Consider the following 6000-nt stretch of genomic DNA (forward strand, 5'->3'; position numbering starts at 1 on the left):
GTTCATACAATGCCATTTTTATTAATATAGATGCCAAATTTAATGAAACAGACTTGAAAATGTGTGTTGCCAGATACCAAGTAAGAAAAAAATCAGCATTTTTATGTAGGGCTTTCACACAGTAAAATTGTTTGTGCCCAAATAATCATAGATGAATGCATATTAGGCTTCAATGTTGCTTATACTTTGACTACTGGTTCATACGATGCCATTTTTATAAATATCTATGCCAAATTTAATGAAATAGACTTGAAAATGTGTGTCGCCAGGTACCAAGTAAGAACAAAATCAGCATTTTTATGTAGGGTCTTCATACGGTAAAATTATTTGTGCCCAAATAATAATAGATGAATGTATATTAGGCTTCAATGTTGCTTATATACTATGACGACATGTTCATACGATGCCATTTTTGTTAATATATATGCCAAATGTAATGAAATAGACTTGAAAATGTGTGTCGCAAGATACCACGTAAGAAAAAAATCCGCATTTTTATGTAGGGTCTTCACACTGTAAAACAGTTTTATACGTGGACATAGCATTTTCATGGAGCCCGTAAAGAAAGGGAGTTAATTGTGTAATTTGTGCTGATCAGAAACTTATAACAGTCGTCTCCCTTGAAATATTTGCACTTTATGAGACACCACAAACCATGGCGTCTCATCAGGATCCAAACTGTATTCTAAATCGTCACACTAAGCCCTCATAAGTTATTCATTGTATATGCACTATATAAAACAACCATATAATATATCTAATATATCCAGACACACGTATTATACCCAAATATTAGAAATACACAATTTTATAACAGTAAAAAACAATGGTATTTCACAAACAATTGCAGTCGTTAATAAATGCAGAAAAGCATCATCTACACGTTTCATACGGTATTCAGTTTATATGCAAACGCATTTAAATATATTTACCTCGATACTCGACCAAGCTGTTGAAAAATTATATTAATTAGAACGAGAACAAGTAAGATTAATGTGTTGTTTTCACATTTCTTTAAATGGCTGCCAATACCGCATGTAATAAAACAATCGAAGCGCATGCGCATAATATATGTTACACTCCACTAAACTAGTTGCAGCAAAGACATTCACAGGCGTTCATGTCACTTATATTCATGATATTTCCATATGCGAGTGTGATTGTAAACACAAGTTTCTGAAAACAGTGCGAAAAGGGGCATTACGCAAAGCCAATAAATCTGCGCAGATTTTTGTCAATATTGACAATAAACTGCATGTTTTCTTACCGTTAGTAATCCGACAGTCCGTTGGTCACATTGTGCATTAGTCCGTTTAAGTTATTATTGCCTTACACTTTTCAATATAAATTTATGAACTTTAAACAAAATAAGTAACTAACTAAGTAACTATTTAACTGACTAACACGCGCGTTTTTTTCCCAATATCCGAGACATTTTACTTTCGCACCTTGCCCTCAATGTCTGGCTTTTAAAGTTTACCGCCTTTTTGCGAATACAATGACGTTTACATATGAATTGCCCAATGAAAATTTCGGCGGGATGACGTCAGGCGCCAAAACTGGCGCGTGGTTTTTCCCGGTATAGACCCAGTGTGTCAACGCTGTAAATGCATTGTGGGAAACGGACTATTTCCAGCATGGCGCCCGTAAAGATTATGAACACGGAAGTAAAAATAGTAATAAATTATTATCAAAAACAGGCCACATCAAACCGGGTCAGCCATGATATATTCTTGGATGCAGTTTGTGCTTCAAAAGGAGCTACTTTTCATGCCAGCCTATCGATGTAATATTCACTAAACACGTTGCAATGACTGTTATCTTCGAAATAATAAATAAATATTTACAATGTAATACCTGCATTAAAACGACTTCTTTTACATGCCGGCTACTATTCCCAAATACATCAAGTTAAATGTCACAAATGCTTTTGTTTTACCGCATAGTTGCTGCCCATATAACTGGCTACTCAATTTTTTTGGAAAACACTGAATTATGCGTGACAAACACAACATTAAAATACATTAATATCCAAAGATTCAAATAATTTCCCACGAGATAAGTCAAAAATTGCATAATCAATTGAATGAAAAATTAAAGTAAAAAAGCCAGATTTTACATAAATTTCAGGTTAATAAACACAAGGTTAAGGTAGTTGGTGAGATATAATCATTATACAGTTAGTAAGGCTTCATTGGTCATTGTTGGCACAGTACTTACATGCACCTCAGGTACTCTTAAGTATACTTACATGTACCCTGGGTACGATAAATATACTAAAACGTAACTGAGAATTTTAATGCTAAATCAGTTGTTGTCGGCTAATTTGTAAAAATTAATTATGTTCACATTTAGGTCAATTTTCCTTTTAACAGCCTTTATATTATAGACATGCATACTTAACTAGAAATGGTGCGGCAGAGGCCGACGCGTATCCCCACGCCGCATGTTTGACCCAGGGGCACCCCAGGGTTGGTAATGTGGCCATGCATAGTTGAGATTGACCGTATTGTCATAAGAGAAGTTCATTATCAATTAGAAGTGAACTGGTGTAGAATTGAAGAAATTATAGTAAAAGGCAATTTTGGATGGGCGTGGCCTATGTGGGCGGGTTGCCCCAGGGTTGGTAATGGGGCCATACATAGTTGAGATTGATCGTATTGTCATAAGAGAGGTTCAGTATCAATTTGAAGTAAATCGGTGTAGAAATGAAGAAATTATAGTAAAAGGCAATTTTTGGTGGGTGTGGCCTATGTGGGCGGGGCGCTCCAGGGTTGATAATGGGGCCGAGGTTCCGTATCAATTTGAAGTGAATCGTTGTAGAAATGAAGAAATTATAGTAAAAGGCATTTTTGGGTTGGCGTGGCCTATGTGGGTGGGGTTCCCCAGGGTTGGTAATGGGGCCCATGCATATCTGAGGTTGATAGTTTTGTCATAAGAAAGGTTCAGTATCAATTTGAAGTGAATCGGTGTAGAAATTAAGAAATTATAGTAAAACTGCAATTTTTAGTGGGAGTGGCCTATGTGGGCGGGGCCCCCAGGGTTGGTAATGGGGCCATGCATAGTTGAGATTTACCGTATTGTCATAAGAGAGGTTTGGTATCAATTTGAAGACAATCAGTGTAGAAATGAAGAAATTATAGTAAAATAACCTAAAAAATGAGTAAAAATCTCTGACCCGGCCCGGGCCCAACCACATAACTTTTGACCCAGGGGTCAGATCAAAATTCCAAATAGTGCAGGGTCGCACATATGCTCATAGCTACCATGTGTGTAAGTTTCAAGGTTCTAGTGCATATAGTGTAGGAGGAGATAGTGGCCAGGCCAGGACGGACGGACGGCGGAGATACCCACAATATGATCAATATCCCCACGCTTTTCAAAAAGTGTGGGGATAAAAAGCAACATGATGCAGAAATTTTAAAATAGAAGTTTGTTTAAGGTAAACAATATCGTTTAACGGTAATCAGTAGCGTATCGGATTTTGGGAGGATATACAACTCAGGTACAGTCTAATATCACCGGGTACGTTTAAGTATATACTCCGTACCCGGGGTACATGTAAGTATACTACCCAGGGTACATGTAAGTAGTACCCGAGCCAACAATGACCAATCGAGCCTTAGTAAGTGAGTGATGGTGTATGAGATATACACCCTCAGTAATTTCATACCATACAAGACTGAGCTTTGCTGTTTGATCAGTTTCATCTTTTCTTTAATATCACGGGTTAGAGAAAAAAAACTCTATCATGATAAAAAACAATGTAAATAGAGGGACAAATGCTTACTTCCCATTCATTGTAGATTTAATGATTAATTTGTCCAGTGTGAGTCTTTGCATATAGTATACTGTTAATTTGTTTAACAGTTTAAACACAAGAGTTGTCGTTAAATTAGGACCTCTGTCACACAATATCATAATAAAAAAAATGATAATAATTATAGGCATATGAAATGGCCGTAAATAACTTTAAATAAAAAATAATTACGATTTCTTTAAACTGAATTTTTTTTATAATAGACTTGTTTTTTTACCTCAATTATTCAGCATTATAGATATAGAGAATATTATGTGAGTTTTGGATCAAGTTTATCATGCGAGGCTTAGAACCGATGAAGCGCGAGGCTTGCCGCTAACATGGTTCGTGCCGAGCATGATAAACTTGATCTTTATCCAGTTTATCCACATAATTTTCTATTTATCCTTTTTTGTGGTCATTTATCGTTCAAAAAAAGTATAAATACTTTAAAATTCAAAGAAACAGCGCTGGTTTTCCAAGTTGACTTCAAAGTGTTTGTTTACTTCAACGTCATCATTTGCTATGACGTCACATTTAAACATATAGTGTTCTTAAGATAGAGGTCGGAAAAAATAGCGATAGTATTAAGGTAAAGTTTATACGATCGTTGTTATACTATCGATTTTCAGCTGGTAATAGGATAAAAAAAATGTACCCATGGGGGTAAATACCCACACTTTTCAAAGCATAGGGGTAAATGGTCAAATTTCGCCTTGGTTGAAGGGTAATTTGCTAAAAGTAAAACCAGAATATAGCCGGGGTACAGACACTCTACTTTAATAACAATTAACCACTAACTATGTGTATTCCTTCATATTAGTAGGTTTCTTAATTTCTTGTTATTTTAACTTGTTGGCAGATTACATTTAAGATCTTCGTCGTTATTATCCACCACCGTGGCCAACGGAGAACTTTTTTGCCAACTTTCAACAGTTGTTTTATTAGCATTTTAGTGGTTCCTTTTTGATTTTAAAACAGAGGAATTTAAATCATTCAGTATTGGCAGTACAATTTTATTACTCGATACAATTTTTGCCATACACAAAGAATCAATTGTACTTTGAGAAGTAATTTGTGTTGGCTTGGAAGAAGCCATGCTGACCACTTCATGTAATTTAATAAACACATAAGCGCTTGACTGTCTGTTAAAAAATCAATACTAAATTTACCATGCATCTAGATGCTACAGAGTATACATACCGACTGGCTAACTATTTCTACAACCAGCTCTAATTTTTACGATAACCAGTCTCATTTTTTGGCTAAAGACAATCAGCTGTTTATATTTTTTGTTTATGATATACGCATCAGTGCCCCAGATAAGCTGTGTATCTGCGTCTTTCACCCTATTAAAATGTCTAAAAACGCAAAGAAATTCAATAACATGCCTATTGAAAACGCAACCATTTTGATTTGTGCGCAAATTCGTCAAATTCAATGCGTACAACACAATAGCTTCAATCGAAAATACTAAATGCTCATTTTCGGTATTTTCTCTTTGAAATTATTATCGTCACGCGTATTTATTAAGCAAGCGCCTGGATGACGGACCATGAAAACAGTCAAGCTTTATTCAAACTCTCTGAGTTCTAGATTTCATAGCTAAATAAAGTGTGATCAAATTGTTTTCCTCGACATACATGCGTTTTCAATCTGACTTTATCCGTCGCTCATTGTGCATGTATTTATAAAGTGCCCGTACTTTCAGTTTCTATAACGATGCAAAATAAAAATGTCTAAGAGAGGTCGAAAGACTTCCGCTATTGTTGAGAAAAAAATATCAGTCGATCGCAAACTGTTTCGAACCAAGAAAGCAAGAGCCAAATGATCATTCGTGTTATCGAATTTTTGTTTGTTTTAAGTTTATATTAAGGACAGTTTCAATGATTAAAGATGTTATGAAACATCAGTTTATTAAAGTTAATTATGATAGTTTAAAGTTTTATTGAATCAGTACAAGTGAGCATCTTCCACAGAAGTAAAACATTAATGATATAAAGGTATGCATTTTTATAAATTATTTCACCCTATTTCAAGAAGGAAATCACCCTATTTTTCAAATCAATGGGTGAAAACCCTATTTCTCAAATAATTATCTGGGGCACTGCGCAGAGAATTTACAGCATTAGCGTAAGTCCAGATTGGCTTGCTTAAATGTACGCACGGAAATGATAAATTGAGCGTATCTTGATATTTCG

Source organism: Dreissena polymorpha, chromosome 12 (genome assembly GCF_020536995.1).
Source record: "Dreissena polymorpha isolate Duluth1 chromosome 12, UMN_Dpol_1.0, whole genome shotgun sequence".
Classification (NCBI taxonomy): Eukaryota; Metazoa; Mollusca; class Bivalvia; order Myida; family Dreissenidae; genus Dreissena; species Dreissena polymorpha.